Below are 11,626 nucleotides of genomic sequence, written 5' to 3'. Positions count from 1 at the left end.
AGACTTTACTCAGTGGTATTACAGTAAAGAGAGCTGAATAGACAAGCAGCAGGCCACACCTTTCAGATTTTTAGATTCAACAAAAGTATCAGAAATCACTTTATAAATTTCCACGGTTCCAAGTTAGCCCAAGAGAAACAAATACAGAAAAAAATTAATAAAAATTTCTACTGTGATGTCCATCAAAATCTGATCATGGAAAAACAAGAGGGCAGCAGTGCAAGCTTTTCTTTTGTAATATAAAGTTACATTTTCTGTAAAAGCCTCCATTACCTCCATCTCACCACATGAGGAAGAATATCTGCCTGTATGCAGTTGAGTTATGAGTGTGAACATCCGGCCCCATGCAGCTTCTACCAGCACTGTCTGATCCGCTGTGATGTTCAGCCTGTCGGTGAGGCTTTCTCTGTAATGCAACGTGATGGGATCGGATCACGGATGTTGCTGTTGGTCTTTTGCCCCATCCACCGCAACAAAACACTCCAAAATGGTTAGTGTGTTGCAGCTCACTGTTTGACCCAAATTTTTGGGTATGTTTGTGTGTGCATTTGTAATACCTTGTGTAATAAATGACCACTTTCCTGACACATACTACGGTGTGGGGATTAACTGCTCCCTGTGGGGACCGAAGCCTGGTCCCCACAAGGGGAAACACTGTTTTGGGGTCAGGGGTTAGATTTAGGACTGAAGTGTGAATTGAGTTTTGGATGGGGTTAGGGTTAGGATAAGGTTTAGGCTGTAGAAATTAATAGAAGTCAATGGAAAGTCCCCATAAGATAGCCACACAAACATGTGTGTGCGTATGCGTGTGCGTCTCGGACTGATTTCGCGATGCTTCTGACAGCAATCCCACACGCTTCGGCGACAGGGCTGCAGGTTTCCCTTCACGATGAATATTCAACTGTCCTTCAACGTCGTTTCGCCCCTCGACACGGTCAGCTGCCACGCTTTCCTCTCCTCCCTCCTTTTTCTCTCCGTATCCCTCGGCTCTTTGCTCAGTCCCTCTGCGAATTACTCTCTTCGGGGTTTTTTGCTCATGTGCATCCCACTCACTTGTTGGTCCTCATTTGGAAGATCAAACTGAAGTGGTGTTTTGCTGGGAGATCTGTGCTGTACAGTTAAATTTGAAGAGTGGAGGAGGAAGGAAAGGCGCCCTTAGAGGATGCATAAGGGGGGCTGCTGTGTCTTTGAGTGCTTGCAAACGTGCTTGTGATCAGATTAAAGTTTTGTTCAGTGAAATTCTCTCACTGCATCTATCACACACGGACACAAGCTATAACAGAAAAAAATGTGTTGAATATTTTATTTAAGTTGTCATTTTAAATTTCAAAATTACTTCTTACATCAGACTTCAGTCTTAAAAATAGTTTAGTGAACATTGGTGTGAATAAATGTTTTTGACAGCCTCGTTTATTACAGTTTCAGTTGTGTAAAAAATGACAATAAGACAGCAGTAAAACTGTAATAAAATTACAGTAACATGTAATAGATTTACAGTAAGGATGTAATAAAATTACTCCTTACTATAATAGAATTACAGTAAAACTAATAAAAGTACAGAAAACTGCAATAAATGTACAGTAAGACTGCAATACAATTACAGTAAAACTAATAAAATTGATAAAATGAATGCATTTTATTAATTAAGTTAATAAATAAAATTATAGTAAGGGTGTAATTACAGCCTTACTGTAATAAATTAACAGTAAAACTGTGATAAATTTATAGTACGGCTACTGTAAAAAAAATTCAGTTACTGTAATTTTTTTACTGTAACAGTGCATGCTGTTACCCTGCTGTTAATGAATCTTAATTGTGTGGATGTTTTGTAATTAAATTTTGTTAAAGTATAAAATGAACATATATATCGCCTGTTTAAGTTACCATAAAACTGGAAAGTTAGTAATTAAAATGAATACATTGAATTACATTAGCATATTTAGCTGTTAAAACATGCTACATCATTTCTGTGTAGAATAATTGCTCATCCCCCAAAGATCAATGCACACTGTAAATCAATTGTATGTAACCCTTACAGTATGTTTTGTCAGTAACTGCACATATATAATATATATATATATATATATATATATATATATATATATATATATATATATATATATATATATATATATATATATATATATATATATATATATATATATATATATATATATATAAGGATGGAGCATTATATATAATGCTCCATTCTTCAGGGAATGATAAAATCATACAGCTGAATGCAAACTTGCAACTGAACGCTTTCAAATCCAAGCCAGAGCAAGAATTTAAGAACAAAAGCATCAGATGGAGCTCCCCGTTTGACTCCGATGTCATCAGGAAAGTCAACGTTGCTAACAAAGCAGTCACCACTGCAGTTATTGTATTTTTTTTTAACCAAAGAAAATTCTGGATGGTCCATGTGACGATGAGAACAAGCTGATCAGGTAACTCAAAACCTTTCAGTTCAGACCTTCACATTTTCTTCTGTAAGTTTGATCTGTTCAGCTCTTCCTCAAATGGCTAAATCCAGAAATGTCAGCTTTTTGATAAACACTCAAGAATATCAGACTGCAGAACTCATCCCTTATATCAGTGGTCCCCAACCACCGGGCCGCGGACCGGTACCGGGCCGCGCAAGAACTAATAAAATATGTCCGTTCTATGTATTGAGTCTGGAGGAGCTTTTATTTTGAAAAGTCGTACACCGGATGCCGAGGGTTGAGTCTTGCGCCAGCTCACAGCGCGCGCGCCCCCCCCCCCCGTTCGACGATCCTCACAAAGCGCATGCATTCCCCCCCCCGGTCCGCGGAAATTTACGAAGGCTTTGGCCGGTCCGCTGTAATAAAAAGGTTGGGGACCACTGCCTTATATCAGCCTATAGCAAATATAGCACTGAAAAAACAAAACAATGGGTGTTGGAATCAAAAAGAGGAGACTTTTTAATTATTCCTGTTCACGTGGAATGCTGCTGAAGACAATCAGTAGTCGCCCACACATCTGATTCCCATAAACCCTTATAGCCCCCAGAAATAAAGAACCGTCAGGGGACATATATTATGTAGAAGGTGCCTCACACACACGCACACACCCCAACAGACACAGCTATCTACTACGTAGGAGGGAGCTGTCAAGTCGACTGTTAATTATCAGTGGAATGTGAGGCTAACTTCAGATCTGAAAAACTTTTTGTCTATAAATGCCTCAAAAACACATTCCCATCTGATGAAAGCTGTTATCTGTGTAACGTAGCTCGCTGAAAGTGGCTACTTTTCATCCGGGGCTATCGTTCAGAGTAAGGCGTGTCACGACTTGAATAAGATGCTGAAGAAAAAATAAAATAAAAGAAGAAGCCTCTGGCATCCGTAACCTGACGCACATTAAGCACTGATGTTTCCCTGACGCACTGCATAAATCTTCCTTGGGACAGTGTGACCATCTGCTAATTGAAAAAGAAAGGAAATAGATTTACTGGAAAGCTCTCGCGCTGACAGAGCGATCCCCAGGAAGCTGTAAAAGGTGAAAAGACGAGCCGACTTTCTCACATCGGCTGAGCTGCAGACTGGGATGGTTTTTGACTCCGGGCTGTTTGTCAACACGTAAACGCCGGAGAAACCATGAAAGCCTTAAGATGGTTACAGCGAGAGGGAGGAGAGCTGCACTGAGCAGCCACGAACAACATTCTTGCTGAATGAGTCACTTGCCTTTGGCCTCCGTGGTTCCACAACAGCTCTTTTACAGTATTTTGACGGTGAGGAGGTTTGTGGAGCAGAGGGAATTCAAGACGATTTTTAAAAACCCGGTATCGTCAGATTGCAGAGCTATGCCGAGTCTGTATGGGGGCATAATAGTGACGGGACTTACGGGTCTTTGGAAGGAACCGAATCTTCAGGGTTCAATGGACCGTTTATGAAAATGTTAATTTATCTAAGAACAAGCCACTTTATCTCTAATAGAGTTTTATTAGACCCGTACAACAGTCCGATTACTGTTTCACAACTGTTTCATGTTGCGAAACATGAAACTGTGTCCAAAGACAGAAGACATGTTGGTGTGACTGGGTTTCCAACACCGACGGATTTCGAAGGAACAGGTGGGCGTGGCGAGGTGACCTGTAACGCCATTGCCATGCATTTGGCTCTAGATTCCACAGTTTCGAGTCGAGCAGCATTGGCTTTTTGGAGGCTTTATCATATTCAAAAACTCAAAGTTGGCGGACGTGTCAAGTCTGTGTGAAAATTACGTACTTTAAGGTTGTCGCATAAATTGCAACAGAAACGGCTCAACCAACAAAAAAGTCTCTTGCCATGGTCGAAACCCAACAGGAAATCGGCCATTTTGGATCAAAGCAGCCATTTCTTCTTTTTTATAGACATCGCATCTGATCAAAGTCGTGCTACAGACTTGAGATACAGACTTCAGAATAACTCAGTACACTCTTGAGGCATTGAGGGTCAAAAGTTATCACAGGATCTTTCAGACATCAAAGCGTGTGGGCATGGCTTAGTGTCAAAATCTGACTATTCGCCAGGAAACATCAAGGTGCAACAACTTCCACATACAATGTCAGAGCTGCATCTGACTTTCCATGTTTCATTACAGACCAGCACTCCACCGCTACCACCCACCTTTCAACCCTCCACGGCAGAAAAAAAAATATATTTAAAAAAATCCAAGACTCGTCCAACAGCATGCACATCAGACAGAAATGCAGCCATTCAGCAATTAACACAACGGCACCCCTGCAACCCTGCTAATTAGGCTTTCATATCAGAGCGTCTCCCTGTAATTAAGGCACAAACTGGTCGCGCAGCTCCTGCTCTCCGCTGAAACGCTCATTAATCCTCCACTGTGCTGTCTGAAAGCTCAGTCCAGAGACGAGGCAAGAAGAAAAAGAAGGAGGAAGAGAAGACATCTGTTGTTAATTTTTACACAGTGAAAGGCATTGTCCTGGAATTGAGCAACAACCCATATGTATATATATATATATATATATATATATATATATATATATATATATATATATATATATATATATATATATATATATATATATATATATATATATATATATATGTGCATGTATATTTTAAAATTATTATTATTTTCCAGCACCACTGATTATTTAGGTCTGATTTCTCTCTAAATTTTGCTTTTCTTTCTTTAACCTCCCGATTTCATGGAACTGTAGCTGGCGGTCGTTTGGTCCTGTTCAAGGGATTTTTTTTTGACTTCCTATCATTACACTTCTCGGAAAATATGATAATTTTCGCCCCGTGGGCTCCTCTGTGAGCTGTCATTAGATTTAAAATAACCACCAAGTATTGATAAGTAGCTGTTACGTAAAGGCTTTGCTCAGAGCAATGTCAAGAAATACACATTAAAAGCTACAAATACAATCTGGGAACGATCCGCAGCAGATTACAACCAAATAGATTTCTCATGATTTGCTCATTTTTTCATTTCAGTCCTAGTCTGCTGTACAGTTAGAAACTCCAGCTATTGATTCATTTCAGATTTTATTACTAAGCGAGGAAGTTGTTGTTTTTTTTTTCTTTCTTTTTTTTATGCACCAAGGCTCCACACCACACCGGCGCTAACCTAATAAAACATAAGGAAATGGTTTCAACTGCAACATGAAGAATTGGCCCATAAGGTGAATGAAGATCCAAGAGGCAGTTTAAGGCGCGTTGCAGCACAGAGCGCTGCAGAAGCACACAGTGAAAACATTTGCTCTACGTTTCTTTTGATGTGAAAGCAGAGTGCCAAGTCAAAAGCACAAAGGTTTGATCACATCAAGGCGACGGCTGCAACCTCTCTATGCCACGGCCATCGGATATTGCAAACGGATCATTAAAAGCCACACACTTCTAAGCTCCTGTTGTGGGACTGAACGGTACATCCGGGACATTTAAAACAACAACAAAAAACAATCTAAAGTAAATCTCTCAGCAACCTCGGAGGACAAAATAACTCCATCTAAAGCCGTAGGAAAACAACGTCTTTCAGAGGCTATTTTAACCACCGAAACGTTTTACATTTTTTCTCCAAACATAAACTTCAACGTCTTTTGGGGTTTTTTTTTCGTTGTGACAATTTTCCAATATTCAAAGTGGTGTGCTTTGTGGGCTCCTCTTAGCCCGTCTACATACAGCCACTTGTGTTCAGGAATGTCAGGAATGCGAGTGTTCAGCATCTACAGGCTGCAATTTTTCTTTGGGAAATAACTTTGATTGCGTGGTGAGCAGCTGTGAAGACCAATTTGTGAAAGTGGACAAAACTGATGAATTAAGCTCTGGACTTTGCTAGATTTTGCTTTTATCTACACCGTCCCATTGGCGCCGTGGCTGCACGTTTAAGGCTGTTGCTGAAAGATGAATCTCCACCATGGCCTCAACTTTTATATTCTGTCAGGTCCATCAACCAAAACATACCTAAACAGCAACATTTATGGTGAAATTAAGTTACATTGTTTACTAATTGGATGATTTGTGGAGTCAGTTGAGTGAACTTGATTTTATTAAGCGTGTCAGAGTTAGAGGGGCTGAATAGACGCACGACATCAGTGACGTGCGGTCAGGGGAGGCAGGTGAGGCAGTGCCTCACCAGCCATCATGGAAAGAAAGAAAATATATAATCATAAAGTAATTTAAATTGTTATATTCATCCGGTGGTTTGTACTAAAAAATATTTATTTTTCATGTAGCTTCACCAATTTCGATTTTTATTTGTTCAAAATCGCTGAATTTTCTTATTTTCCCATTCAAATGCTTGGAAGCGATGCCGGTGAGGCAGCAGCGAGCTCTGCCTCACCTTGGATTGCGCAACCCCTGACTCTGCGCTGGCTGCCAAGCGGAGAGAGCATGTTGCTGTACGGCGTCAATAAAATGGTTTAAACAAATTTAATATGTGAACTTATTTCCAATAATTTAGCTTATGTATATAATGTACAGTGCTTTTTGTCACCAACTGTGTTTGTGTAACGTGTTTCGTGTAATGAGCGATTATAAACGGCAGAGAACAGGTTCGAGGTGAGGCAGGCAGTTCTCTTGCCTCATGGCAGGGGGCGCTCAAGATTCCAGACGTTCGTCTTGTTCACTCCTCAACTGCCGAGTAAGTGACAGCGAGCTAGGCTAAACGATTCGGGAAGCAAGTCAAGTGCAGCGATAGATTATAGTAGAGATAGTGATTTTTTTCCTCTCGCTTATCCCAACTTTCGACATGGATGACTACATTACAACACTAAAAAAGTTTTCTCAAGTGGACTTTCAATCGAAGCAGGAGATAATAACCAAAGGAAGACCAACGCCGGAGCTGAAAGGTTTGTTTCAGACTACGGGACAGAAGGTTAACCGGCAGTTAACCTTCTGTCCCGTGAAACATAACCTGTAAACTGCTGTCAATCTATGCATCTATTTGCAAATCTGATTCTGATGACGTCAGTGCCTCACCAGCTATGAACCTCACCGCACGTCACTGCACGACATGCATCCTTCTCTTTGCACTTTACGATATTTTGCTGCTTTTTATCACCTAAAAACTGAAGATGCCTTGGTTGCAAAAGCATATCAGCTAAAGCTATTTAAATAAGTGAAATGATTTCTCATAAATTGGAAAGTGGATAACCATATGTTCCGAATTACCTCTTCCTCTTGATGCTCCTGTTTTTTTTGGGCTCTGCAGTTTGTGCACAAAATTGCTCTGTGCCAGTATTAAAATAGTGCAGCGTCAAAAATCAACACATTTATTGGTGGATGCTTTATTTATGAACTGCTCTGGTGTGAGCTTTACCCTTTGAGCATCTGGCCTTAAGTGGGTTAAAGGGATTATAAAGCTGAACGTCGATCTGCAGCTGTTTGGTAGGAAAAGATCTCGCGCGGCTTTCATCCCACCTCTGCCACCACTGGTTGAGAGGAAACCAGAAGGAGGTCTCACTCTGCTGCCATTTCAACTGCAGACACGACCAACTATAACCAGGTAACTTTGGACAAATTTATACTTTTCAGTTTTAATGTTCGTCGGCTTTACCGATTTGCATGAGTTTGCACTCGATCAAGAAAATGTTATATGTGGAAAATTCATCAGAGCTGGCAGGTCACTGGGCTTTGCAGCGCAGCAAGAAGTGACCGCAGCAAGTTTCACAGAACAGACAGGAAGTCAAAACAAAAACAAACAAACAAAAAAGAATACAGCCATGCCAAAGAAATATGTGCAAAGGATGTACCTGTCTCCATCACCATTTTTATTTTATTTTATTTTGTTTCATGTGTGTATTTTAAAAGTTTCAACAATCAAAAGTGTTTCAAACAATTTGCCTAATTTGTCGAAAGACTCTCTCCCGATTGAAAGTTACAGGGACCAACTTTCAATCTGATCTCAGTCTAAGGAGATTCTATTGAAACAAACAAAAAAAATATTAATTAATTAAAATGCCAATTTTTGCACATTCACAAATAGAACAAAGGTTTAACAAATATCACATTTCTCATATTGTGATAGAGGAACCTCTGTTCAATGTGGCTCAATTCCTTCGTCCTATACCTCAAAGTTTGGACTGTAGATCATAAAATGTAGTCAGCTCCTCAAGAATAAATTTAAATCATTTTGCACATGATTCGAATCTTTGAATCTGTCATGCACTGCAATATTTTCCTTCCAGCACCTATAATGCCCATGATACACAGGAAAGCATTCATTTGCTGGACATGCAAGGAAGTAAGAGAAAACTCATCCTAATGTTTTTGCAAGCGGCTGTGCTGCCACCCCGGTTGGCTGGCACCCTGAGCAGTAAGTCATGTTTATCATATAAAAAAAAAAAAAAAAAAAAAAAAACATTGAGTATTTTTAGTTTGTAGGTGGACATTATATGTGGCTGCAGTCAAAAACCCTGAAAGTCTGAAAGGAAGACAGAATTGATCTGCTGTTCTAAATGTAAAATAAAAACACCTTATCACTTTAAACACTAAAAAGTGTTTAGACTACTAAATTCAAACGATCTCATGTCGCCTATCACAACAGAGATGGTTCGAGTAAATACGCTTAAGATAGAGTTACAGAAAATGCCTCGTCTGTTCTCTAGTCCATTTCACAAGATGAAATATGACAAGGATCAGGATCTGCTCTGTGAACTGAGTCGGATCATGTGCCTCTGTAGGTGTGAGGAAAGCTTTCAAAAGGTCTCAGGGTTGATTTTCTGTAAGCGTCGTGTGAATACCACCGGGTGGAAAACGACAGATACGACTGGCAAAAACGTTCAAACAGGCAAATAAACGAGAAGGTCCGACAGCAGCATTTACGGATCCTCGTCCTCACATTTCCGCTGGATGTCTCCTTCTTCCGACCGAAACCGTTGCTCAGAAATGTTCCTTCAATAGCAAGATTCAAAATACATTTAACTAATTATACATTCCAGGTTGTTCATGCATGCTTAATTTTCCTTTTTGCAGAAGTTGGAAGAGGAAAAAAGGTAATTAGCAAAGTCTAAGAACTCAGCCAAAAATCTTCAGTGAGTAATATCAAAAATATTGCAGCACAGTGTTTTTAAAGCTTCTTTTTGTCATGCTCAAAGTCAGATTTGTTCAGTCCAGTTTTTATTTGCTTGTGCAAAATATCACTTTTCTATACATTTTAAAATATTTCTCTTTGATAAGAACTCTGCCCTGACTATAAAAGTATTGGTCACCAAACCATCCGAGCTTTTGACTGACTTGATCTAGTATACAAGCATTTCAACTGAGGCAACCAAACAGAGTGCAAGGGCACACACAGCAAAAACATTTGAAAACTTTAAAATATACTTTACCATTATCATTTTTAAAAATTATTTTAGCTGCATTTATTAGGAATGCAGCTAAAATAGCTGCATTCCATAGCTGCAGTGGAGATTTTAGATCTCCACTGCAGCATCTCCAGCAGTGGAGATCTAAAATCTCCACTGCTGGAGATTTTAGATCTCCAGCAGTGTTGCAACATCAACTTCTTTAAATACCTTCTTATAAAGGACATTGTTCACCTAATATTTCAAATTTGGACTTTTTAGCATCTTTACAGAGAGTAATAATGCCAATTGTAGAGCCTTTGTGAGATGTTTTATCACCCCCAGCGCTTTTCTAGAATGATATATTTCCGGAATAAATATATTCTAGAAAAATATCTACTATTTTTCTAGAATCAATCTCAAAACTGCTCTAAAAAGATATTGCATGACTAAATACATATATTCACCTACTGAAGACACTGACACATTGTTGAGAAGCTTCCACAAATTTGTGGCAAAAACTTTTTAAATCCTATATTCATTTATATGCTGTGCTTCCAGAAAAAAAAAAAATTCTTGCTATATTTTAAGTTCACTTGATCAAACAAGAGAAGCAGTGGTGACTAAAATAAGAGGAAGTTCTACCTGAAATAAACAACCTGCAGTGCATAACAATGTAAGAATACGCTGCTGTTAAGCAATAGGGAAAAGCCAGGAAACATGACTGAGGATCAGAGAGATGTGTTGTCTTTCAGCTAAAACAGTTTTAGCTGATACCTCTTTAACAGACTTTAAGAAATACCATCTTGAGATATTGAGGTCGTTTACTCTACAAATGTGGTTGCTATTTAAGAGTTACAAAAACAAGGCCATTTTGGCGGGGAGGGAGGAAAGCCCTAAAAGAAATTCCGATTGTAATCTTTTGACAAGCTGCACAGAGGACGCAGCAAACATGTGGAAGAAGGACATCTGGTCAGATAAGATCTTTTTGCCTATATGCAAAACATTTTGTTTGGCAGAAAGCCAACGCTGCACATATATCATCACACCACAGCAAAGTGGTTGCGGCATCATTCTGTGCGGATGTGTTTCTTCTGAAGGGAGAGAGGTGCTAGTCAGAGTTGATAGGAAGGCTGTTTCGGAAGAAAACTTGTTAGCAGCTACAAAAGACTTAAAGGGGTGGTGTTGTGCACTTTCCAGACACATGGTGGAATTTTATAGCATAAAAATCATGTGTACATCAAACATGGCTTTAAAAAAATGTCTTCCAGTTGCACCAGATGCTGGCTAGCCTGGTAAAAGCCACCCCCTTGTTCTGCGCGTGGCTTCGTATGGAGGGTCTGGACCCTCTGCTATTGAGAAAGAGTGCTTGCTGGAGGTCTGGACTCTGTTGAAGTCTTAAATTTTACCCAACCTGATGTTTTGGTAATCCACTAGTTCACCATGCCCCATTGCAAAGCAAGATGTGCCAAACTGAACGCGATGGCTGCTAATGTTAATTCAATATTTGGAAGCGTGGTCAACACGGACTGAATGGCTTCGTTCACTTCCAATGCCGCCATTGCTAAAACTACAGGTGGACTATATTTCTAAAACAGGGCAGAAAATCGGCACAACTTCTTCTGTTCACTGATTGGGCCGATTGAAAATCAGTCTGAGAAATCCATTTTAATGGGAGAAAAGCCTGCATGGAACACTAAAGGGATTTGAGTCAAGTGGGATTGTGAAGGAAGGCAAGGTTCAGGACGGGTGTTTGCTAATTGCTACTGCCGCTAGTCTGAAGGAGCTGAAGGTGCAGTGGAGGGTACTTTTGTCTGCCGATCAAGGCCCTGAATATGTAAGGACAATGTTTATGTTTATTTATTTTTT

This window comes from Gambusia affinis, linkage group LG13 (assembly GCF_019740435.1).
Source record: "Gambusia affinis linkage group LG13, SWU_Gaff_1.0, whole genome shotgun sequence".
NCBI lineage: Eukaryota > Metazoa > Chordata > Actinopteri > Cyprinodontiformes > Poeciliidae > Gambusia > Gambusia affinis.
Note: the sequence above shows the minus strand (reverse complement) of the source record.